This window comes from Girardinichthys multiradiatus, chromosome 18 (genome assembly GCF_021462225.1).
Source record: "Girardinichthys multiradiatus isolate DD_20200921_A chromosome 18, DD_fGirMul_XY1, whole genome shotgun sequence".
NCBI lineage: Eukaryota > Metazoa > Chordata > Actinopteri > Cyprinodontiformes > Goodeidae > Girardinichthys > Girardinichthys multiradiatus.
In genome coordinates this window covers 15,505,438-15,533,039 of record NC_061810.1, presented here as the reverse complement: position 1 = coordinate 15,533,039, position 27,602 = coordinate 15,505,438, and the positions used below count along the sequence as shown (strand labels likewise).

General features: G+C 40.6%; 1 long non-coding RNA gene across 1 annotated transcript; it reads right to left on the bottom strand.

Moving 5' to 3' along the window:
* Positions 1 to 7,380: 7,380 nt before the first annotated feature.
* On the bottom strand, positions 7,381 to 22,568 carry LOC124883960. The gene is made up of 2 exons (XR_007042360.1): positions 20,053 to 22,568; positions 7,381 to 7,901 (listed from the first exon to the last, which is right to left on the bottom strand). It is a non-coding gene; the product is annotated as an uncharacterized LOC124883960 (long non-coding RNA).
* Between the last annotated feature and the right edge of the window lie 5,034 nt (positions 22,569 to 27,602).

The following is a 27,602-nucleotide window of genomic DNA, read 5'->3' as shown; positions in this document are numbered from 1 at the left end:
ATTGGACCAGCCTTATAGCCAGTCTTCATTGATTGCACATTGCACCAGTAAGAGCAGTGTGTGAAAGTTCAATTAGCAGGGTAAGAGCACAGTTTTCCTCAAAATATTGAAATGCACACAACATTGGGTGACATACCAGAGTTCAAAAGAGGACAAATTGTTGGTGCACGTCTTTCTGGCGCATCTGTGACCAAGACAGCAAGTCTTTGTGATGTATCAAGAGCCACGGTATCCAGGGTAATGTCAGCATACCACCAAGAAGGACGAACGACATCCAACAGGATTAACTGTGGATGCAAGAGGAAGCTGTCAGAAAGGGATGTTCGGGTGCTAACCCGGATTGTATCCAAAAAACATAAAACCACGGCTGCCCAAATCACGGCAGAATTAAATGTGCACCTCAACTCTCCTGTTTCCACCAGAACTGTCCGTCGGGAGCTCCACAGGGTCAATATACACGGCCGGGTTGCTATAGCCAAACCTTTGGTCACTCATGCCAATGCCAAACGTCGGTTTCTGTGGTGCAAGGAGCGCAAATCTTGGGCTGTGGACAATGTGAAACGTGTATTGTTCTCTGATGAGTCCACCTTTACTGTTTTCCCCACATCCAGGAGAGTTTCGGTGTGGAGAAGCCCCAAAGAAGCGTATCACCCAGACTGTTGCATGCCCCGAGTGATGCATGGGGGTGGATCAGTGATGGTTTGGGCTGCCATATCATGGCATTCCCTTGGCCCAATACTTGTGCTAGATGGGCGCGTCACTGCCAAGGACCACCGAACCATTCTTGAGGACCATGTGCATCCAATGGTTCAAACATTGTATCCGGAAGGCGGTGCCGTGTATCAGGATGACAATGCACCAATTCACACAGCAAGACTGGTGAAAGATTGGTTTGATGAACATGAAAGTGAAGTTGAACATCTCCCATGGCCTGCACAGTCACCAGATCTAAATATTATTGAGCCACTTTGGGGTGTTTTGGAGGAGCGAGTCAGGAAACGTTTTCCTCCACCAGTATCACGTAGTGACCTGGCCACTATCCTGCAAGAAGAATGGCTTAAAATCCCTCTGACCACTGTGCAGGACTTGTATATGTCATTCCCAAGACGAATTGATGCTGAATTGGCTGCAAAAGGAGGCCCTAAACCATTCAAATAAATTATTGTGGTCTAAAACTAGGTGTTTCAGTTTCATTGTCCAACCCCTGTCTGTACTGAACACAGAAACATTGTTCAAAGAAAATATACTGTATTTCCATTGGGCCTATTGACAAAGAATTAACACCAATAAAACCCATAATTTACACGTGCAAAGCATTTTACACAAATGTATCCATAAATGATGTTCGATAAAGTGGTATGACCCAGAAAATTAAGATTTGATTATGTTATTGAAACCTACAGTCCCATATGGAGAAACCACAGGGGTTGGACAATGAAACTGAAACACCTGGTTTTAGACCACAATAATTTATTACTATGGTGTAGGGCCTCCTTTTGCGGCATATACAGCGTCAATTTGTCTTGGGAATGACATATACAAGTCCTGTACAGTGGTCAGTGGGATTTTAAGCCATTCATCTTGCAGGATAGTGGCCAGGTCACTACGTGATACTGGTGGAGGAAAACGTTTCCTCGCTCCTCCAAAACACCCCAAAGGGGCTCAATAATATTTAAATCTGGTGACTGCGCAGGCCATGGGAGATGTTCAACTTCACTTTCATGTTCATCAAACCAATCTTTTACCAGTCTTGCTGTGTGTATTGGTGCATTGTCATCCTGATACACGGCACCACCTTCAGGATACAATGTTTGAACCATTGGATGCACATGTTCCTCAAGAATGGTTCGGTAGTCCTTGGCAGTGATGCGCCCATCTAACACAAGTATTGAGCCAAGGGAATGCCATGATATGGCAGCCCAAACCATCACTGATCCACCCCTATGCTTCACTCTGGGCATGCAACAGTCTGGGTGGTACGCTTCTTTGGGGCTTCTCCACACCGTAACTCTCCCAGATGTGGGGAAAACAATAAATGTGGACTCATCAGAGAACAATACATGTTTCACATTGTCCACAGCCCAAGATTTGTGCTCCTTGCACCTTTGAAACCGACGTTTGGCATTGGCATGAGTGACCAAAGGTTTGGCTATAGCATCCCGGCCGTGTATATTGACCCTGTGGAGCTCCCGACGGATAATTCTGGTGGAAACAGGAGAGTTGAGGTGCATATTTAATTCTGCCGTGATTTGGGCAGCCGTGGTTTTATGTTTTTTGGATACAATCTGGGTTAGCACCCGAACATCCCTTTCAGACAGCTTCCTCTTGCGTCCACAGTTAATCCTGTTGGATGTGGTTCGTCCTTCTTGGAAGTATGTTGACATTGCCCTGGATACCGTGGCTCTTGATACATCACAAGACTTGCTGTCTTGGTCACAGATGCGCCAGCAAGATGTGCACCAACAATTTGTCCTCTTTTGAACTCTGGTATCTCACCCATAATGTTGTGTGCATTTAAATATTTTGAGCAAAACTGTGCTCTTACCCTGCTAATTGAACCTTCACACTCTGCTCTTACTGGTGCAATGTGCAATCAATGAAGACTGGCTACCAGGCTGGTCCAATTTAGCTATGAAACCTCCCACACTAAAATGACAGGTGTTTCAGTTTCATTGTCCAACCCCTGTAGTACCATGCATTGTTCAGTTGTGATTGTGACCTATTTCACCTCACAAACTGATTTTAAATCTTGAAGGTTCGGGGGTCCTTTTCTATGTACGTTGTTCTTCAATAACTTCTAGTTTATCTGTTAGATATAATGTCCTTTATCATTTCTCCAATTGTAACGTATACTAAAAAGCATTCCCATATAATGATGTTATCACCTCCAAAAATGACTGTTGATGTGGTGTTTTTGGGGTGATCAAACAAGATGTGTGCAATGACATTTAAAGAGATCAAAATAGGTCTCATATGACTGGATTATATTCTCACAGTATTTTACTTTTTGACTCAAACGTTTTGTGGCAAACCTCATACCAGCTTCAGCTTATGCCACCAGTTGTAGCTTATCTTCAATAACTATTTCCTGTGCCATTTCACTTGATTACACATAATTTATTGTATGGATTTATTTGTTTTGATTTTTTTTTTTTTTCGTCTGTGGATTACATGGGCTGTTATCAATATCTAGTGTGGAATTCATGTCAGTAGTGACTGCATTTACTGCTAAGAAGTCGACTTTTCAATGCTTATTCTTCCCATTGTATACCTATAGCTTCACAGCATTTAAATCTTCTGATTCATAATTAAATACATATTATTCACCATTTTATATGATTACAATAGCAAAATGTCACTGTACATTGCTTTGCTTGAATTAAGTGTACAAGCCATAATTGTCATGTTTGTTGAACAACTTGAGTGCGGGTAGCATTTACGGACACATAATAACAGTTTGCCAGGTTTATTGAAAAATAACTGAGATATGGTTGGTTTTCCAGTGAGGGTCTGACTGGGCACTGAGGAGGAGAGGTAAGTGGTTATTATCTCAATGGAAGATGATGAAGAATTGATGGAAGGAAAAAAATGTTATCTTACTGTTGGCAGAGGATGAGAGTTACCTGGAGGAGATGAGCAAACCATTAGTTTCTTAGATTGACAGGTGGTGGTGTTTGGTGGTGCTGAATCTCTCTTTCCTTATTTCCAAAAGGAGCCATGACTGTTTTCAGGAGGAAGGTCCAAGAAGCAGTCATGCGATTAACTGCAGTAAACAGAAGGAGGATTTTCTCTTGGATCTGAGGAGCGAAGAATTGATCGCCAGAGCAAAGGATCTTAAGCCAAGCATGGACAGGCTGCTGGTTGGAGGAAAACAGACTTAGGAAAGAGTGAGAGCATTAGGATGCTAACATTTTGGCATATCCCTCTTGGTATGCACTCCTCTTTATACTCCTCTTGATCAGTTTCAATGAGCCAGTCACACCCTGCAGAGAGAAGGGGAGAGAGACACACACAAACATACACCAACCTGCACACAGCTCTGTGGATATGACATGATAGTGGAAAAATTCAAATAGGTCATCTTGTTTAGTATCCGTTTTACTATGTGTGCCCTGAATCAGCACATTGTCTATGAAATGTCCAGTTCAGAACAGATCTACTCTTGTGAGGTCCACATTCCACATTTAGATGCACCTGAAATGCAGGACCTTCTCCTGAAGGTTTTATTTTCCCTAGAGAAGATACCACTCTTCTATCCAGGGCTTCACATCGTGCTGACCCCTTTTAGATCTGATGTTTAAGGACTGTTTTATTTTCTTGTCTCCTGTGTTGTGAATTACATTTTCAGCTGTGTGAGAACTATAAAAGGTTGGTAACTTTCTGTCTAGGGCAGGACGGACAGACTGAGACACTGGTTTGGTTGTATCCTCTGTCCGTTCTCAATTCTTGCGAGAATTTAATAAAAGCGTCACTTTGATTCTCACTGATCTCCTTGTTAAATGAGCTTATTAAGGTGCATTTTGTTTTTTTTCATTTGCAGACACAAATTTAATTATAAGGGTATTGTCACATATAGGATGTAAAGGTACATTGGCAGCAATGTATATGTTTGTAATCAGGGCTTTTTGTTTTGTCTCACTGAAAGCAAACAAAAGGAAGTTTCTGTCAGTATCTGTCGGTATCAGTTAGAGCATTCAAATGTATTGCTGAAGTCTCTGTACCACCCATCAGCTTTTTAGCATTGACTTTCACAAGGTATTAAGTAGTTAACTATGCCATATACCCAAATAGATAACACATATTCATTGTTGTTAGGCATAGCTCTTAGAATGAAGTTCCCTTGAGACATAAAAAGATGCTGCGGTCAGACATTGCCTTAAAGCCAAATCTAATTTTCCAGCCTCTGTATTATGTTTTGGACTTCAAAATGTTGCCACAGAGGATAAATCTACTAATTACACAGAGGACAGTGAGCTGCAATGGCAATTTTTTTATAATGTTTTTCTATTAATTATCGATATTTTCAAGGTGAAGTAGCTTTTTTTACTTGCTTTTTAGGTACTTCTTTACATTCTAAGGCAGTAATCCTTATGAGAAAATACATGTAGAAAATAATAAAAAGAAGAAAGATAACAACAAAATCTAGGTCCATTGGCTGTTTGGATCACGTTATCAGAATTGATAAAGTGATGCAGAGTAGCCATGAAGACATGCGTCTTGGTGAGAAATCTTGTCCGACTTTTGATATTTCAGAATGTTATTTTGTACCATGAGACAGTGTAATACACTGGGGAGAGGAAAGCTGCTGTGAAGAAAAGCATTATGCTGCCCCATATCATCATCAGCCCACCTCCACGCAGCAAGAGATTGCTTATTATAAGAATGTACTATGTGTTCAGTACTGTGACTCTGATTTGTATTTAATTTTGTTTTATTATTTTGTATGCTTAACATAGTATCCATAACATAACATTTACTTTTAATTGTTCTTAAAATGAATACACTTGAATTGATGCATTAAAATCTAAATAGCTTTTGATTATTTGTTACATTTTTTTTTTCAGATTTTCTGGCCCACAGACTCGGAAAAATGTAGTGCGAAGAAAATTGGAAAAAAGTTGACAACAGTTTTCATTAGTCAGTCAATAAATTATTTTAAACACTTCCTTTGTAACAAAATCAAGAACAAAATATTTTAAAAGCCTGTTAACACTCACCTAAATACCTTTCTTTCAAGCTGTTAAGCATTCAACATTTGTCATGACTCTTTCAGGTTAATTTCTCGGGTAACTTTAGCTTTTTTTATGTAGTTTCCTTTGCACCGGCTACAATTTCCTTTTTCAACTCACCAGAGAGTAACAAAGTAAAAAAGCTCATGGATGTACTCAGCCTTTTACTCCCTGATAACCAAATTTTACACATTTTATTAAGTTAGCAAATGTTTGTTGTTAGTGATCAACTCCTCATTCCACTTTCACATTTTTTTCAATTGGAGTTGACAAAAATGGAAAAAGTGATGAGATATAACTAAAAGCTTAAAAACATTTCAGATAATTTTAAAGTAAATATAAATAATATTTTTCATTGTTGGCTTTTGCTTTTTGTTTGTATAGGTGCTTTGTAAGAATAGCTACATGTTTTATGTGCTTGGAGTGCCACCAATAGCCTCGCATATTTTGGAAATAGTGCTTGTGTCCTTGTGTGAATGTGTGTTAGAGAGCAGAGAGAAACTGAGAGGGGTACAGCATTTTGCTGGGTCATTGTGTCACTGAGCATTCATATTCCATATCCATCATTTTCAGAGTAAAAATGGCAACGAGCTAAATGCCAACCACTACAATCCCAAGCTGTGCAATGTGCTTGTAATGCATTTACCTCCTGCGGCAATGCCAGTATTTGATACAAAAAATTTCTAAGAGGGGATGTTTTGTCAATTTGCTGTCTTGTTATCAGCATGCATTTCTATAAGATGATCTTATTTGGATATGGATGATGAAGGCCCAAAGAAATAAAACAAGCTGTTGTGATGATCTTCAGATTTATGCATCCTGTATGGTTTTCCAAAGCAATGTACATTCCAGTAAAAGGCGCGGACAAAAGGCTTAAATATAAACAGAAAAAAAAAAAAAAAAGACCTGCCTGGCAGGTAGGTTTTGCTGTGATTTTTCTCCAGAGTACTAAAATTACTTGTCGAGTACCTGTTCAGCTTCTTTAAAACAAACAAACTTTTCAAGTAAGTTTGCACAGTGAGATAGATCATGTCTCAGTCAGTGTCTAAAAGTCATCTGCCAATGAAGTCTGTGGGTAATAAAAGGAAAGAAACATGACATGCACCTATAAAGAACAGTGTGATTAGATGTGGTCATTAACATTTTCACTTTTTATATAGTTACAACCAAAAAGCAACCAATGTGGGTCATTCTAACACATGATTATGCATTGATCTGAAGCAACCCGTTGTAACTGTGGCTGTATGTTAAGGGTTTTTTCCCTGCTGGAAGGTGAACCTTTGCCCCAGGTTGCAGTCTTTTTATTTCTTCCAGGATCATCCTGTATTTAGCTTTTCCAGCTTCCCATCATCTTTGTTGAGCTTCTTTGTTCCTGCTGAAGGAATGTATCCCCACACCATGATGCTGTCACAGTCATCCTGTATGTAAAGCACATCCTTCCTCATGTTTGGTGTGTCCCCTGAATGACTTTTGGCAGACAGCGAATAGGACTTCTTATTGCTTTCTGTGTGTTGCTCTGCCATAAAATCCAGGGTCAGCAGCAGGATAGAGTAAAGGCTCACCTCTTTTAAGGTAATAGTAGGAAGGATTAATAAATAATAGAAACAATAATGAATAACCATGAATAAAAAGTTAAACAATTTACAAACAATATAGTATAGAATACTTTATTATATTATTTACAGACTGTAAAATGCTTCCAAAAATAAAAACTGAAAAAAGTTGAAAAATATACATACATATTTAAATACACATTTTAGACAAGATACAGTTTGACTGGCAGGTGCATCTTCACATCTGGAGATTATCTTGGTCCCATCAGTAGGAGCTTAAAGATGAGTGGATTCCCTGAGGCAGGTGCCAGATTGCTACTTCTCACCAAGTGGTAATCAGGTCCTTTCCTAGTTTGTTGCTCTGCTTGATCGTATGTTCCTCACTGACCCATTGTTGTTTTCCTTGTAGGAAACAAGAATCCAGCCCACAGTCTGTTCCAGGACTGCAGTCCTCTGCCTCTTTGTTCCTGGATTTCATAAGAGAACTAATTTCAGATCCCCTCTGCTAAGCTCCTCTGGTGCATCCTCTGGATCCGTTGTCTGAACTCACCTTCATTCCACCAGCATCACTCACCTACCTGTCCACCCTCAAATGTTTCGCCGTCATCTCCATCTTCCCCTGGAGACATAACACAAGGATCATTTCCAAACCACACCACAAACTGCCAGCCTCAACCTCTGTGGGTTTATTTATCTCCTCCCTGGAATCTCCATCATCAACATCATCATAATCATCATCACCTATGTAACATTGCTTCCTTTAATAATTACTTATTCCAAACTCCCCCCCGTGCTGACCGGGACTCCTCCCCTACCAACATATCATACACCCAACACTTAAAGGATTCGAGTCTGATTGAGCAGCCATATAACTTGAATATTTAACTTTGTGAAGAAGAGAGAAAATAGAAAACTGCCTATAACCACCAAACTCTTTCCTTATTCATTGTTTTTTTCTCACCCTTATTCACATCTGTGGTACTGTTAGTGCCAAGCAAAGAACAAGCTTTATTTCACCTCTGTATAATGTAAAATGACACCAGAACAAACACAAAAAAACATGTATTGTTCTACTACATTGATTATAGCCACCGTCATTAAAGTTGTGGAAACGGTTCATCTGGAGTGTCACATTGCATGCTTTTTCACATTTTTGTATCTATTTCGTATGGCTTTAATATTCTTCTTCAAAACCCAAAGATACAATCTTTGTGGTACTGTACAAAGACTAAATCTCTAGTGTGTGGTGGGTATAATGATGGCCTGACAGAGCTTCTCTGCATAATAAAGCAGAGTGCTGTTAAAATAGAAGATGTCTTTAAACTTGCATATGAAACTTCCAACATGAGCCCCTGAGGGCTAAGAAATACCAGAGATCTCAAAATCTTTTTACCCACAAGACTTTGTTTCTCACTCAGAACATACCTTGTCAGCAATTTCTTACAGAATAATGTGCCTTGTATTTGTACGTCTTGAACTTTTATACATGTCTTCAGGTTACAATCAAAAACTTTGATGTATTTTATTGGCATTTTATTAGTGGAGCAGCTCTTGTTGCGTGTTGTGATCTTCAGCAAGTAGTCTGTATCCAACAAAAGTGGTCCAAAGAAGAAACAATGGTGAACTGGCAACAGGGTAATGGCTCATTGATGCACATGGATAGCCCAGATTGCTCAACAAGTTAATGTTGGTGGTGATAATGTCCGTGCTACCGCACCCTGTTGGCGGCAGTCGCCTCAGATCTCCCACAAATTCTTTTCCCCAGAAGCGTCACCTCTACTGACAATCACTTTCTCTTAAAAGGGATGACTCTCAAACTGTTCTATACTCGCAACACTTTTATTCTAAATAAGGCAGAGGAATGGTTACAGATATCAGCACTGATGGCTCCAGTCGGTGATTGAAGGGACAAAACAGCCCCAAAAGAAGGTCACACATAGTTTTTATGTCTGGTACTCCCTACAAGGGATGTACACTCCCTCAGTATTTGTCAGTAGACTATGTGTTACTATTCCGGTATCTATGTGATAGTGTGTGTAATAGCAGGTGTACAACCCTGAATCTAAGTGTGGCTGCTGCATTCTAATTAACCCGGTTACAGAGCATTCCATAAACAAACCCTATGCACTAAATTTTATGTCGAACTGTAGGTAATTTGTCCTTATGATGTGCGTCAGTGAGGATTTTTATCCTATCCTAACAAAAGTGAAAACATTAGCATTTATACTTTATCGTTATGGTGTGTGTGTAAAAGCTCATCTATAAGTAATAGCAAGCAAGGTTATTCCTAACAATCCCCCCAATGTGATGTCATTTAAAGGCACCTCATCACAAAACTATTTAACCCCCCAAGCACTAAGTAGATTGTGGAACAACCTCCACCAAAAGAGTCACCCAACTCTGTGAGTGTATGCTAAACCTATATATGACCAGGAAATCTCCTTCCAGCAGAATGCCATCTCTCCAGCAGACTCCTGGTGGTGTCAAAGCAACAGGTGACATACCTAGAGGAGATAAATCTAATCCCATCAAAGCTATATGTGCACCATTAGATAGAAAGGAAAAAAGGACAACAGCCTCAAAGCAAAGCTGAAAATTCTGTCTAACATCGTATGAATCAGTTGATTTAGATTCTAACCGTCGATTTCCTCCATCCACCTCCGCATGCCTCAGATTGACATCCATCCCGACACGTCCTCTGGCAGGATTATCTACCTAAAATGGTTAGTCTTCTAATAAAATGAATTATATGCAACTACTGGATAGATTAAGTCAAGTTGTAGTTAATTAGCACCTCCAATTAGTCAGTGTAAGCTAAAGAGTTGTATGTGACAAATACAAAGACATAATTTCTGAAAGGATCCCCCTGACGAAGTGGGCCAATCAATGTCAGGGCAACCTGGATGGAGAGGGAAACCAGGGCACATCTTTCCTGTTCAGTCAACAAGTAGTCACTCCCTAAGATGATCACTTTAAAAGGTCCAACAGCAAATAAAAATTCAAGTTCTTATATAAAGCTAATTTACAATCTACGTTGCAAACAACAGTATCTATGAAAAAGTAACTCAGAAGCATTTGACATTTAGTTGAACACTCCTTCAACCCCTCATGGAAATTGTTCCTCAAGTATTTTCTGACGCACAGAAATACACATTTGTTTGTTGGTTATTCACACTGCAGAAATCCCTTTTCACTCTTTGATTGATGTACCACCAGGTTCCGAAGCAGAGACCTTCTTTCAAGTTTATTGGCACACGCTCCTTATGACTCAACAAATAGAACTTTTATAATTTACTCTTTTATCACGTTCTCTCTTTTGAAGTAACCAAGCCCCTAAGTCCAAAGATATCCAAATTAACCTATTTGGATTATTGCTTTCTTTGAGGTTTCTCTCAGAGGATGGCTCTCCCTTAGTTTGTCCCTCATCCAACCAAACCTTCACATCTTATATGGCAGAGGTTACCCCTTTAAAATTTCCATTCCTCATGGATTCATTCCAAGATCTGTGGAACATCTTTCTGTGTATCTGTTCCCCAGGTGCAATCTGTTCCAGAGTTTCTCCCCTTGGTTCTTTGTTCAGTGCCTCCTGTGTGTTATGACACAAAAACTTCACAGCAGATTACAATTGTTGAACGTAACATATTAATTCCTCTCTCTGTAAATCCAGCTTGGGTGGACAGTTCTTCCTGTCAGATGCTTACGTGTTGTTAAACTCATATGCTCAGTGAGTGATGATCTCATAGAAAACATCACCAAGGGCAATGCATCCAGCCATGTCATGTTCATATTAGCACAGACTTTAGCCAATTGTTCTTTGCTTTTTTTTCCAGGTCTCCCAATTCACCTCGTGAAAGTGTCAACTGTTATATATGGATAATCTAATAGAATCATCCTCTCACCTTTAACCAGAATCATATTTATTTTAGTCCAATCAATAATCTATTGTCATTTGACCCCTAGTCAATGCTAGATATGCCCAAACCATACATTTTTATAATAATTTTTGAAATCATCCCCAGTGCAAAATATTCGCATGTTTTCCGTCTAGGTTTTTTGGACAAACAATTTTTCAGTTCTGTTAATAATTTGATTACTTCTCCTTAAATTAGACCTTTATGGTCTTACCCTGTCACATCTAGCCCCAATAGTAGTCAAAAGTCATTTTCATATTCTGGACAACCTCAATCATACCATCATTTAGTTATTCATTCCTATTAAACATCTCATCACCATAACCAGTCATTAACCCAATTTTTCCAATTTTCTTTTTCCCATCCTAGGATTATCATTATTATTTTCCTTTCTCTGAAGTTTAGAAGGTTAGTCAGACAAACATTTAAGACAAATATTGAGACAGAAATTTAGACAAACACTTAAGACACAACACATGCCAGCTTCGGCCTCCCCTCTTAAAGAAGATTGGGCGGCCAAATATTTTAGGATCGAATTATTCAATCAAAAACCTCTGGCAAAAAGAATGTTCTTTTGGGTATTGTTCCCACCTCAAAGAGAATTTAGGTCCAATTTCACCTCAAGAAAATTCATAAGAAATTAAAATTTTCACTCTGAAACTAAAACCCAGATACAGGAAGTGTTTCAACCTGTGAGCCCCCGAACACATAGTGAACACCAACATTAGAAAAAAAACATATGAAAAACAAAACTTGGTACAATCCAACCGTAGTTGTCTTAACACTATGAATCAAAATCAAAACAAATAATGAGCTCACAGAAACCAAAACATACCGTACGATGCATGCACCTTTCACTCAGATGGCCCACATCAATACATCATTCATACCGTAGGCCTTCATTTATTCCTGTCACACCCTGCTCAAACACACTTTTTCCATCCTCCAACCCCAATCTTACCAGTTTTACTGTTTCTGAGCCCCAGGGATCTTATGTCCTATGTGCTAATGTGTCAATGGACCCACCCACCTTTTTAGGCCTTCGTCAAAAGTGAAAACATTAGCATTTATACTTTATCATTATGGTGTGTGTGTAAAAGCTCATCTATAAGTAATAGCAAGCAAGGTTAGTCCTAACAATCCCCCTGATGAGGTGTCATTTAAAGGCACCTAACCACTTAAAAACTTGTTAACCCCCCAAGCACCAGGCAGACTGTGGAACACCTGTAACCAGGTAACCTTCCTCCCGAAAGAATCACCCAACTCTGTGAGTGTATACTAAACGTATATATGACCAGGAAATCTTCCAGCGGAATGCCATCTCTCCAGTAGACTCCTGGTGGTGTCGAAGCAACAGGTGATATACCTAGTGGAGATAAATCTAATCCCATCAAAACTATATGTGCATCATTAGATAGAACGGAAAAAAGGATAACAGCCTCAAAGCACAGCTGAAAATTTTAACATCGTATGAATCAGTTAATGTAGATTCTAACTGTCGATTTCCTCCATCCACCTCCGCACCCCTCAGATCAACATCCATCCCGACACGTCCTCTGCCAGGATTATCTACGTTAAAGGGTTAGTCTTCTAATAAACTGAATTATATGCAACTACTGGATAGATTAAGTCAAGTTGTAGTTAAATAGCACCTCCAATTATTATCATTCAAACAGGCCCCAAAGTGGCATAATTAAAGCAGTCAAAGTTAGAAAAAACACATTCCTGCCAGCTCTACTGAGCTTAATAAGCTGCATATTGGACTTGCGACAACCACAAACCTTCCTGTGAATTATGATTTTTTTTAAAAACACTAGCCCCATTTAAAAAACAGAAGTTTGTGAACATCTTTAAGCAGCATCCATTTATCCGTTGACCATACCGAAAAACTACCTTCTATCACATTGGTCCCTGTTGAAGGTTAACACAGAAATAATGAAAAACAATTTTCTCATATTTGGCCTATCTAAACACCCCCTGCTCTGAGGGGTCCCAAGTAAAGGCCCGTTCATTAACCACCCTGATATCATACATAATGTACCTTCATCTGCTAAAATCTTAATTTCCAATTCATCTTTTCCACCCCATCTACTCTTATACACAGAAAAACAGACACAAAAACTAAGTTACAACACATATTTCATGTGACATTACACATTCCGTTCATTTTGACCCAGAATTTTATTATCTATTAATGTTACCATAATTGAACATAATACTCATTGCTGTTGTTCTGTTCAGCTTGGTGTAATCTGCAACACATATATATAGTGATTTTAGGTCAGATTGGCTCTTCTTCTAAACATTAAAAACCCCTTTTGAACTGCTACTCATAGGCACTGTACCCTCTCTGTTTGAAAACATCATTATCCCAGTCGTAAATTTTGGCCCTAATACTGAACCACCCATTTCTGGTAAACACTGGATCTATAATTAATACCACTGACTCCATTACTCACTTCATCCCCCATCATTTAATCAAAGTAGCCAATTTTGCTAGCCCAAATGTCCCATAGAAACCTTCCTATGCCCAGAAAGGAGTCATTTTGTCTTAACCATAAACCAATCTAGTTTGAAGTCAAGTGGTGATAGCTGATAAGCCCATTAGTTTAATCATATATCCCCTATTTTTTACTTCAACCCAATACTGCAGATTTCATAATCCAAAATTCATGTCCAAATTCTAGTTGCAATCTGATTGGTTAAGTTATACTGCAATCTTTAATTCATTATTTCATTGATGACATTTTCTCAATTTACACATTTCACATCATTAATCAGTAAAGAAGTTAAACAAAGTTTTCATACATTCAATCAAGTCTTCTGCCACCATTAAATCAAGTCTTCTGCCGTCATTTGTCATTAAGGCACAAAAAGCTTTGTAAGGGATGTCAGCCCAGAATGCAGACCTCATCTTCGGTCATGGGTCATTCTCCATGATACCTGCTACTCCTGTAAGCCTGGACACAGCTTCCTCCTCCTCTTCATATTCATGCAATTAAGGAGTCGATAGTTTGTCCATGACTTTTGGCAGGCAGTTAGAACTTGCAATCCTCCTGCTTCCAGGGAGCTGCCGGATGTATCTATGCACCTTAGAATGGGAGCTTGAATACATGATGCACAACAGCAGACTGCGATCACTGCAGTCACAATAAACATTGAAATGAATATACACACCGATAGGTTCCCCATTTTTCAAACCACATCTCAAATATATTTGTAAACGGTCCATCAAATCCTGAGTGCAATTTTAAGTTAATTGATGGTGATTTACATCCTCTAAGGGTCTTCATGAGGGATCTGTCAGGTGGTGTATGGTTGGGAATAAAAGAACAACAAGCCTCTCCAATAATATTATACTCCCCTCCATCTTTATGCTAGGATCACATCCAAAGCTGTTCTGTTTTGACAAGAAACTAAGTAGGTGTCACAGAGCTCTCCATGCAGAGCATGTCCACACCATACACATGCATTGTTGTCATCATAAACTGGTTCGGTTCAATGATTGGTGTCAGAGTTCTCCGTTCTAACAGGAAAAACTGTCCAAAGGGTAGCCCAAAACTGTTGTGACACAGGAGCTAAAGGGGCTAAAGGAGCTAAAAGGTAGACAATGTCAGGTTACTAGTCCTTGCAGCCACCTCTATGTTATCTAAGTCATGCTGCTCCAGGTGAGCTGCTAGGCAAGTTCTCACATCACCAATTGCCAATTCCAGTCCACTAAATGCCATCAGAGATTGTTTGATCCACTTCCAGATCCTTTTTTTTGGATCTGGAAGTGTGGATCTCAGTAAAGCACAGTCAGTGTAAGCTAAAAAACTGTATATGACAAATACAAAAACATAATTTCTGAAAGGATCCCCCTGACGAAGTGGGCCAATCAATGTCAGGGCAACCTGGATGGAGAGGGAAACCAGGGCACATCTTTCCTGTTCAGTCAACAAGTAGTCACTCCCTAAGATGATCACTTTAAAAGGTCCAACAGCAAATAAAAATTCAAGTTCTTATATAAAGCTAATTTACAATCTACGTTGCAAACAACAGTATCTATGAAAAAGTAACTCAGAAGCACTTGACATTTAGTTGAACACTCCTTCAACCCCTCATGGAAATTGTTCCTCAAGTATTTGCTGACGCACAGAAATACACATTTGTTTGTTGGTTATTCACACTGCAGAAATCCTTTTTCCCTCTTTGATTGATGTACCACCAGGTTCCGAAGCAGAGACCTTCTTTCAAGTTTATTGGCACACGCTCCTTATGACTCAACAAATAGAACTTTTATAATTTACTCTTTTATCACGTTCTCTCTTTTGAAGTAACCAAGCCCCTAAGTCCAAAGATATCCAAATTAACCTATTTGCATGTACTCCCTCAGGTGATTATTGCTTTCTTTGAGGTTTCTCTCAGAGGATGGCTCTCCCTTAGTTTGTCCCTCATCCAACCAAACCTTCACATCTTATATGGCGGAGGTTACCTCTTTAAAATTTCCAATCCTCATGGATTAATTCCAAGATCTGTGGAACACCTTTCTGTGTATCTGTTCCCCAGGTGCAATGTGTTCCAGAGTTTCTCCCCTTGGTTCTTTGTTCAGTGCCTCCTGTGTGTTATGACACAAAAACTTCACAGCAGATTACAATTGTTGAACGTAACGTATTAATTCCTCTCTCTGTAAATCCAGCTTGGGTGGACAGTTCTTCCTGTCAGATGCTTACGTGTTGTTAAACTCATATGCTCAGTGAGTGATGATCTCATAGAAAACATCACCAAGGGCAATGCATCCAGCCATGTCATGTTCATATTAGCACAGACTTTAGCCAATTGTTCTTTGCTTTTTTTTCCAGGTCTCCCAATTTACCTCGTGAATGTGTCAACTGTTATATATGGATAATCTTATAGAATCATCCTCTCACCTTTAACCAGAATCATATTTATTTTAGTCCAATCAATAATCTATTGTCATTTGACCCCTAGTCAATGTTAGATATGCCCAAACCATACATTTTTATAATAATTTTTGAAATCATCCCCAGTGCAAAATATTCGCATGTTTTCCGTCTAGGTTTTTTGGACAAACAATTTTTCAGTTCTGTTAATAATTTGATTACTTCTCCTTAAATCAGACCTTTATGGTCTTACCCTGTCACATCTAGCCCCAATAGTAGTCAAAAGTCATTTTCATATTCTGGACAACCTCAATCATACCATCATTTAGTTATTCATTCCTATTAAACATCTCATCACCATAACCAGTCATTAACCCAATTTTTCCAATTTTCTTTTTCCCATCCTAGGATTATCATTATTATTTTCCTTTCTCTGAAGTTTAGAAGGTTAGTCAGACAAACATTTAAGACAAATATTGAGACAGAAATTTAGACAAACACTTAAGACACAACACATGCCGGCTTCGGCCTCCCCTCTTAAAGAAGATTGGGCGGCCAAATATTTTAGGATCGAATTATTCAATCAAAAACCTCTGGCAAGAAGAATGTTCTTTTGGGTATTGTTCCCACCTCAAAGAAAATTTAGATCCAATTTCACCTCAAGAAAATTCATAAGAAATTAAAATTTTCACTCTCTGAAACTAATACCCAGATACAGTAAGTGAAAAGACGCATTAAAAACAAAACGTGGTGCACTCCAAACCGCTCATTAGTTGTCTTAAAACAACTATAAATTAAAATCAAAACAAATAATGAGCTCACAGAAACCAAAACATACCGTATGATGCATGCACCTTTCACTCAGATGGCCCACATCAATACATCATTCATACCTTGGGCCTTCATTTACTCCTGTCACACCCTGCTCAAACACACTTTTTCCATCCTCCAACCCCAATCTTTTCAGTCTTACTGTTTCTGAGCCCCAGGGATTTTAAGTGCTAATATGTCAATGGACCCAGCCACCTTTTTCTGCCTTTGTCATCTAGGATAAAATTATATGTTCAGGGTTATCACTCACATCATCAGGCAATATAGTGGGATGAGCCTTCGATAATCTTTTCAAAAAAATCATTAACTCTGGATTATTGTGACCTGCAAAGCTGGAAAATAAACAATTTGATTATACAGCTGTCCCAGTACAACAATTTAACAAGAACAAACAATCACAAACTTGGGAAGTGAAATCAGCATTTTTGTTTTCTTTTTTACTTTTTTTTCCCCTTCTTCATTTCACAACACTATATCAAAATTGTACATTGTACATCATAACTGCACAGATAGATTAGTTATAAAGGGAATCATTCAATGCAATTGATCAAATTTTCTCGATGAGAAGACAGGGTGAAAGAGAGTCCAACTTGCCCGGACGGGACGTTTTTCTCTGGATACACAATGGACTCCTGGCAGAAGTGGAGGATTGTGTGTTTGTCGATGATGTCAGTCGAGGATGTGGAAGATATGTATATAATTGGATGTTTGATATCAGGATTTCTGCTTTTTGGAGTCAGCGGTTACCTGACATATCGAGAAATTTGGAGAATTTCAGCAGCTGTTCTGGCAATTGTGAAGCTGCCTGGCATGTGTGATGGGATCTTCAGGGCGATCAGCACTCAGACTGAGATCTTACGTGAGCTGAATCGCAGACTGGATGTGATCCTTAGGATCGCAGGCAGGTTGCGGTTCCTGGACTCAGGGGTGAAATGGGATAAATCTTGGAGAAAGTTGTTCGCTCGGATCTGGCGAAAGACCAGGAATTTGGCTGTTTGGATTCACCTTTGGGAAGCACCAGCGAGACTCTCAAGACTGACGGAAAATTAAGAGTCAGCCTGACCCAAATAATTATTGTTTTTCTGAATCTGGCTCCCCTGCACGGCCTTGATGGCTGGCTATCTTCAACCTCTCCTGGAAGTTATGTAAACATGACGCTCTGCTCCCTCTGCTCCCTCCCTTCCCTGAGGACCTCTGTGGACCTGCTCAGAACTTTGTGGCCGGTTGATGAACATTCCAACGTACCATCAAGGACAATGGCCTCTGGGACAGTGCTTCATGGACTTACTTGCGCACACTCACTTGCACACACACACATGCTCAAGATAAACATATGCACCCCCTCACACCACCTTCACCGTTCCCGGCATGATGTTGTTTTGTAAACTTGTTGCTTCTTTGTGCTGAGGTTTTTTGCAATCTCAAACTGTATCCTGCTAAGGATAAAGTGTGAAATATGATTTTTTTTCCCTCTACTTACCTAATGTGGTCTCTTTTCTCATCTAGCAAGGACAGTGCCTGTGAGTGGGCAGCAAAGCCTCGGTGACCCGTCCCCCCCTTGTCTTGTGTCATGATGTATGTTTGGATGGGTTGTACTGGAATTCTAATTTCCCCTCGGGGATCAATAAATATCTTTGAATTGAATGGAATTCTTATTAGAAAACGAAAAAAGGTATTCTGTTTAGCAATGGCATCTGGTTACTCTTTGGCGCCATCAAGTAGTGAAAGTTGAAAAATTAATTCATAAATAAGTCTGTACAATTGTTTTTCATGCCAGTAATTAAATCAAATGTATAATTTAATGCACCTACCACTGTTGGTGAAAAGCCAAGTCTTACATATATGACATTATGTGTAATGTGGTCAGAAGGTAATGGTTGGTGTATTCTTTTTGAAATTACAGAGACTTAACAACATTTGTCCTCCTATCTGTATGTCTTAAAGGAGCCAAAGTTTAACCAAGTTTAATCCGTGTTATTATTTGTTGTGAGTTTTTTGAAAAACCAAACTTTTGCCTGTAACTCTATTGCCTCAATAGTTTCAATTTATTGTTCTCTAGAATGTTTTTCCCTTTCAGTTCATAAAAGAGTTTTCACATAACTGATGCTGCAAATTCTAGACGACACAGATATTACTTTACGGCAATAATAATCTTTATCCTCTCATTGCTTTGTATCATAGTCTCTGTAGATTTATTTTTTGAGGTGTCCATATAGAACTCATCACTGCCTTATGTACAAGTCATTGAACTGATTAGCTCTCCATATCAGAAGAAACTGCATTGGTTGTTATTTACTTCTACATGATCTGTTTCCTAATTTTTTCTATACTTAAACATCACTTAATCCCATTTTGTTCAGAAAATAGCCTGAGAAATACTAATCAGTTACCTTTTTGTTTCCTGCAACAATAATTTAGGAAGGAAGTTGGGCCTTGCACTTCAGTTTAAAGCTTGGAACAATTTGACTCCCTCTTTCATGTACCCCTTTTCATATTCCTAAATTGTCTTTACCTGCTGATTGTAAAACATCTTGCTCTTGCTTTTCATTCATACTTTAATTTATTCTGGACTTAATCCTAACAGGGATATGCATAGTTCTCTGTATCAGTATGTAGTGCCTCATTTTGTGTATTGAGTACCATGTAGTTGATGCATAGGTTGTGTGTGTGTGTGTGTGTGTGTGTGTGTGTGTGTGTGTGTGTGTGTGTGTGTGTGTGTGTGTTAAAATGCATGATTTTGATTACTGTTGTGTATGTTCAAGGGGTAGCCCTTGAAGTTAGCTTCCTACAAATATTTATGTTTGGCCATGATAAAACTGTTCTTGGTTTTTTAACAATTCGAGTGGTATCCATCTGCATGACTCTGGATGTCATCTTTATGTCATAGTTTTAGGAACAGATTTGACCCACATGCAGTAAGCATACAGGAGACAGAGAAGTTACGGCAAATATTTACAAATATTTATTTACAGGAAACGAGGAGGAGCGGGGAAACTGGAACCGGGGTGTCAACTCTAAGGGAAGTAGAGCAGGTAAGTAAGAGAATGAATCTTTAAGTGCACTTTTCTAATAATAAATCTATCTTACTAGGAACGAGGAATGATCTGCCGAGGGGGGGGGGGGGGGAGACAACGAAGCTACTCACAGGTTAAACCGGAGCAGGTAGGTCCTTGACACAAGGGGTTTGGCACTGGGGTTATGATGGCGGTACTGCAGTTGGTGGAGGGTGGACAGGGTTCGCTTGAAGAGGTCCGAGGAATGGTCGAGTCAGGAAGCAGCCAGCCAGTTGTTGTCAGGTGAAGTAAACAGGAAACTTAGATCTTAATCCACAAAGTTGAAGACCTTTCTCCAGAAGTCAGAAATCCAGGTTCAGGTAAAACAACCACTGAGGGCAACACTCTGGCAGTGAGTTGCTGGCAGCCTCCTTCTTAAATACCCCCAGGGATGATCAGGGAAATGGGGAACACCTGTCACCTCTCCTCACGGTCTCCAGTGCCATCTAGGGGCTAAGCACAGTGAACAGCACAGAAAGCAAACATAGCACTCAGCTCCTGACACTTTAGCTTGTTTAGTTGTATCTGCGTTTTCCTATTGCAGTTAGTCCTTATTTTTAACAAGGGGGTAGCTATGTTTTATTAGTTGCTATTATTTTGACGTCTATCTATTAGTCTCTTTTTAGGTGCAGGATTCGAAAAGGGTCAGAGTATTGTATTCATTAAATTGTAAATGTAAGTATTAAATCTCAACCCTCGATGCCATTTTCAAGATCTGGTTCCCCCTATCAGTTTACAAGGCTTGATAAAATTTATAAGCTCTAAAATGAAGGGTATATATCACTTCTAACCTCAGTTTGTCTTAGCTATTCTTAAAAACACCATACAATTTTTACCAAAATAAGCCTGTCCAGTAATTCTGTTAAAGCATGCGTTTCATTTTGTGTTGAATTTGAGGGACCCTCTTTGCACCTGCTCCCCAGACCTAAAAAACTCAAAATACCAATTAGTCTCAGATCACGAAACAATGTAAAATTAAATTCATCATGCCACATATACCCTGATTTTTAATTAGCATTAAACAGTCATTCATTCCACATAAATGGACAGACGAAATGGCATTGGCCACATAAACGTTTTATTAAACTATAAATACCAAATTTGAAAATAATCTCTGCTCTACCGCATATTTTGTCAGCAATGCTGTAGTCAACCTTATCTTGTTTTAACTTAGGATTCTGTCTAAAAATAAGTGTGCACAACTTTAAAAAGTGGAGCCATTTTTTTTCTCTTAATGGTTAAAAATAGTGTCTTACCGTTTTCCAGTGATTCTTCGATTATTTTGGGACCCAAACACGCTCCATCAAACTGTTGTTTTAAATTGTAAAAACATCTTTGTGGGGAATGTTTGCTAATATACTTTTCCTCCGTGTTTCCCATGCTTGCCAAGCAGGGAACTCATTTTCTCGTGATTTCTCGTCATTCTTTCACTTCACACACACACACACACACACTTTCATACGTTCTGGCCAGCCAGGCAGTACAGCAACTGTGGCCCAGGCGACTGTGGCTCGTTTTGCAATCAGGAGGTTGTGGGTTTGATTCCACCTTCCTCCTACCCGGGCAAGGCACTTAACCTCAAGTTGCCTACCAATCTGCGTATTGGTGTATGAATGTGTGAGCATTAGTGAGTGCGATTGGGTGAATGTGGCTCTAGTGTAAAGCGCTTTGAGTGGTCTGCATGACTGGAAAATCACTATATAAGTTCAGTCCATTTACAGCACCATTTACTGGTTCAAATGAGAGCTTATTTCTTTATCTCTCAGACACCAAAGCTTGTTCACAATAGAGTTTATTCAGTGAGCTAGCGACTGTTGGCCTAGCATCTATTAGTCAAAGTCCGTCAGTGTAATGTGTCTCCCCGCTACTTCGGCTAGCTCACTGTTATCTACACACACACATTCACATGGGCCAGTTGATGTTACACTTTCATATTTACACTGCTGTTTACTCAAAAAAGGGAGCCAGCAGCTTTTCGACTTTTCTTAAGGAATAATCAGAGAGCTATCCCTGAGTGTTTGTCAGTAGACTATTTGTCACCATTCTGGTGTCTATCTGATAGTATGTGTAATAGCAGTTGTCCAACCCTGAATCTACAGTAAGTGTGGCTGCAGCAATCTTATCAACCCGGTTACAGAGTGTTCCATAATCAAACCAATGCACTACATTTTATGTCAAACTCTTTTTCATTTGTCCTTATGATGTGCGTCAGTGAGGATTCTTATCCTATCCTATCCTATCCTAACAAAAGTGAAAACATTAGCATTTATACTTTAGCATGTTGGACCACTTGTTGCTGAATATTGGACTACTTGCACAGACACCAGGCCTCCTGATCCTTTCGGCCATTTTATATCCAGGACAGTCCGCTCCTCCATCCCGTCAAGCATCACAACTGATATGACTGGGCGTCCCAAGTCTGACGTCACGAGACGCTATATAGGAAGGCGGACATTTTCGAAAACTCGCTTTCAGCTGGAAATCTTGACACGGTTACCACGCAACTGGAGCATCCTCTGGAGAAGAAGAAATCCCACGTGGAGTCTTCATTTATTTCTCTCTCTCTCGTTGGCCAACAAACAATTCATAACTGAGGTTTCTGGAATGAGAAGGCCAGAAATTTCACTTTGCCGATCGAAGACGTGAGCTTAACACGTAACTAAGAACACGGAGTTTCGAGGAGTTGAACCGCCACCGTGTTTCATCTCAAGTCGACTTTTGATGGTCAGATCATATTCTTCCTTTCCGCCAAAGAAGCCGGAGGACGACGTCTGACCATTTTCCCTGAAGTTAACTGTGGACGTGCAGTTAACCAACTCACCCTTGTTCGCTCGACCCCGCTCAGAGGAGAGCCGACAACGAGTAAAAACTATCCTTATTTTTATTTATTTATTAGAAAAGCTGGGCAGGGTCAGAGGTTGTAGAGCGATCAGAATTGCTAGTTAGGATCTCATGTGCTCTGAATGATATGTGCATTTAACTTTGTTACTGAAACTTTGATGTGTTAATGTCTGGAGCCGCTGTGTTCCTAGCTTTGTGCGTGTTTCACCATCTGAGAGTCAACGCAGGTAAGACTGGACTGTTAAAATAACTTCGTGGTGAATTTTACCATTTTCCTTTGTCTTCAACCTCACTGTGCTAGCTTGCCGCCAAAAGTTAGAATCCTTTGTGCTCAGGAGTTGGGGGGAAATTTTATGATCGGACATCACTGAGTACAGTCGGAGCTGCGCTCCAACCCCCCCCCCCCCACCCCCCCCCCCCCACCCCCCCACCCCCCCACCCCCCCACTCGCCACCACACCCCTTTTCATATTCTAATTCCTTCTTCTGTTTTTGCCATAAACTGCTGGTTGATTCAATACATACCCACTGCCGTTTGTTGAATTTTGCTTAGTTAGATGTGTTACCCCTGTGTTTGTAGAACTTTGCATGTTAAGTAGGTGAAGATTAATAAATATTCACATAGATAAAGAGAGAGCGTTTTGTGTTCATTGTGTGCAAAAAGTGGTTTGTCAGTCAAGATAAGGTTAAAAGTTCCACACGTTTCAGCAGAAACGGTCGATTAAACAGTGACATCTCCGGCAATAGTTATTAATTATTACGGAGTAGTTAACGGTTGTAATTTTCTAAGGCGTTGAGCCGCAATTACAACACCAGAAACATCTCTGGTCTCGATTCATAAATGAGGATTTTGGTTAAGAAATTGATTTTGTCAAATTATGATTTGTAATTATAATTATTGATCAAGATTAATCAATCAATAATCATAACCCTCAACATATGGCGTCCCTGGGTGGGCCTTAAAAAGACAGACATCAAATCACTATTGCACAGAATGAACAGTTGTGATCTCCGTTAACTAGACGTGTATTGTGAGACTTTTGAGTTTCGCACAGGACGTTTGTGAATTAGGGGATATTTTGACTAGGTTGTGCTCAGTTCTACTGCAAAGGATAATATTATCTTTCAGAGGTGTTTGTTGTGGATGCAAGGTGAAAGTTGGTTTAACTTGTGGAAAAGTTAAAGTTAATTTCCAGTCGCCAGCCTGCTGCTGCAGCTGTAGAACACCAGCGCTGATAGGCAGCAGACCTGCCCCAGTGTCCGCTGGGCGTAATTACAGTTGTGACCAACATTCTCCCAGTCAGGTAGAGAACAACACCTACATCTGGTGGCCATTTAATAGATTACAGATTGCAGCTGGATTTCCCAAACCACAGACCTGCACTCAGTTCCATCTGGTGGTCACTAGTGCGAATTACATTTCCTACTTTGATTTTTTTTAAATCACTCAATTCATTAACACAGGCAGATAATTCCATCATCTATGATCAAAAGGGCAGAACTTAAAGTTGAAAGTTGAAGTTACAGATCATTCATTACCACTTTTGGATAAAATTTAAGCATTTTTGCTGGGTTTTTTTGTGTGAAGCATGTTTTGATCTGACTCATAAAACTAACTTAGTTGTCTAACAGGAAGGTAGGTGATCCATATTAGAAGAGCACTAACATTTATTTGAAGCTAAGAACAGCATTGAATGTTTAGTTTCGTTTTCCCATTTTTTAAATTTTATTTTGAACTTGGTTTTGGGTTATTTCAAAATTATTTTCCCGTCTTCCTTCTTCCCCTTTTTGTGTGTTTGCTTGATTACCCCCATTAAAGCATAGACTTGGGTAAGCCACAGTTTAAACGGTCAAACCTGTGTGCCCATTTTAAGCAAACCCATACACCTGGAAGATACAGGTATGAATCAGACAGCGAGCTGAATACCTTAGCCTGTTGTGTGCGGCTAATTAATTTTAGCAATCCTTTAACCACTGAACAGCTCAGCCTGTTGTGTGCGGCTAATTAATTTTAGCAATCCTTTAATCACTGAACAACTCAGCCTGTTGTGTGCGGCTAATTAATTTTAGCAATCCTTTAATCACTGAACAGCTTAGCCTGTTGTGTGCGGCTAATTAATTTTACCAATCCTTTAATCACTGAACAGCTCAGCCTGTTGTGTGCGGCTAATTAATTTTAGCAATCCTTTAATCACTGAACAGCTTAGCCTGTTGTGTGCAGCTAATTAATTTTAGCAATCATTTAATCACTGAACAGCCTAGCCTGTTGCATTGCTGCTAATTTATTTTAGTGGTGGTTCATAAATAAACAGTTTGTGTGTTTGCATTGTGCATTTTGGGCCAAAGATGGAGGGAACATCCCAAACTGCAGCTGGAGATGTGTGTATGGTGGAGGACCCCATAGGAATGCAGGCACAAGAGGTGATTGGGTCAGCGATTCTGTTGTCCCCAGAGGAGCGTAAAGGTCTCAATGAGTATGGCATTGAGCAATGTGAAGCCAGGATTCAGGAGTTGCTCCAAGTCATTAAAAACCCACCGAAGGACAGACGGGTCTCAGATGTGTTAGGACAGCTCACTCTGTTATATCAGCGAAGGTTAATGTTGGAAGTTGACCAGCGTGTTAAACTGCAGTTCGAGCTGAATGATACTTTGCAGACAGTGGATGTCCTTAGAGGTGAAATAACAGAAGTTGGAAATAGATTGGAAGCAATAGAGGGTAGCCATGCCACCCCTCCCCCCCTGGAAGAATGGGGGGACGAACCGAAACCCACCTCACAGGTTGAAACCTTTGGAGGTGAGCCACACCCGCGAAACCCTGAGAGAACCTGCAGGTCAGATCTGGAGGATGTAGAAGCTGCTCTCCAGAGATTACCTTTCCAGGCTCATAGGGTTCCCCATACATCCACCGAGGCAAGAACAGGTGTAAGTAGTCAGAATAGGTTCAGTGGTGCAGTGCCCCACCCCACTGCAATAGGCAGCCATGAACGGTACCTAGCTGGGGACCCGGCAGGTGTAAATAGTTCACGGCTCAGATGTGAGCAGCCGTCAAAAGTGACTTGCAGTACGTCCTCTACGATCCCTCACCTCCGCCAAGGCGACAAGAGTGCCGCCCCTGGGATTCAGGTGGTTCCTACCACCCTCAACCGCTGCCCAAGACCCGAGTCCGGGAAGCACAAGGCCCACCGTTGTACCGGGAGCAGCCTCCACTGCCTCCTCTGAGGATGAGGCGTGATGCATTGATACCCCCTGAGTGCAGCCGGAGTGAACTCTCCGATGATGACTCAGATGGGCCGGGACCAATCCCTGAGAGTGGATTGCGCACCCGCCAGCTTGAGTCCCTTGCCAAAGACAGAGCATTTCGACCCTAATAATGCAGAATCAAATATTGATGATTATCTTAGGGAAGTTGAACGCTGTCTTCTAGATTTGTACTGCCCATCAGCACGGGAAAAACTGAAGCTCATCTGGAAGACAACATCCAGGAGCGTCCATGTTTTCATGGAGAGCCTGACACCCGCAGTCCGAGACCGTTATTCAACCCTTTGCGAAGCTTTAAGGGAAGAATATTCTGTGTACACGGACCGGGCCTCCACCACACTTGGTGCTTTCACTATCCAGCAGAAGAAAAGCGAAGCACCCAGGGAGTATTACCGGCGCTTGAGAGCCGTTTACTTCCAAGGACGCAATGCACCCGGCATTGAGGAGGAACATGCTTTTAAATCCCTGTTCCTCCACAACCTTCATGAAAGTGTGCGATACGATGTTACTATGTATTGCAGAACCAAGGCCATGAGCATGCAAGAGATCCGCAAATATGCTCAGATGGCGTGGGAAACACGTGCTCGCCCAACCAAGGGATCGGAGAGCGAGGCTAGAGTTTTACAGGTCCAGACTGAAAGAACCAGCCTTGCGTTAGAAGGTCAGGAAATGCCTTCAACCAGAACCCATGTGAAGAACAGGTTCAGGGAACAACGTAGGTTTGGTCAGCTGGACCGGGGGTGGTGGTACTGAATACCAACCACAGTCAAAGTTGCCGGACCACTTCCGGTTGAACAGACGACCTGACCATCACGTGAAGCCTAAAGGTAAACCTGATGGAAAAGGGTGGAACCTACACACAGAAGGGATTATGGGGAAAGAGATGGAGGAGGCCTTGCATAAGATGGTGACGGAAGCGGTGCGTCAGGCCACCACGCCCCCACAACCCTTGAAACAGGAAGCCGACCCTCCAGTTAAACCAGACCCAAACTTCCTGTCAGCATGACTAGGCGTGGACCCAGTCTCCACAGCCATCAGAGTCTACCTGATCAGATGGGGAGACAAACCTGGGAAACTCCAAGAACCCCTTGGGACCTCTCCAGGAGAAACACCACAAACCATTGCTCCCAAGGTTCTTAGGTAAACTGAACCATAATGAACATATAGGTTACCTACACTATCTCACCAGTATAGGAGGACATGTCAAACTGAGGTTCCATTTTAAAACAGGATCAGAAATCAGCCTGATGTTCTCGGTCTCATTTGAGGAGGTGAGTAGAGCCATGCTCTCCCTAAGTAAACCATTTCAGGCTGAAGTACGTGATGTAAGTATCACCAGCCGCACCCAAAACCGATCATACATCACTAGTTGGGTGGAGCTGGACATCAAACTCGAAGACACGGCTCTGGTGCACCCCATCTATATGTGCACATTAAACAAATACCTTTTTCTTGGTGGCCAGGACCTGCTGGACAGGCTGGCCCCACTCATTGACTGCCACCAGGACCAACTCTGGGTCCAGGTGGAGGTGCCAAACCCACTG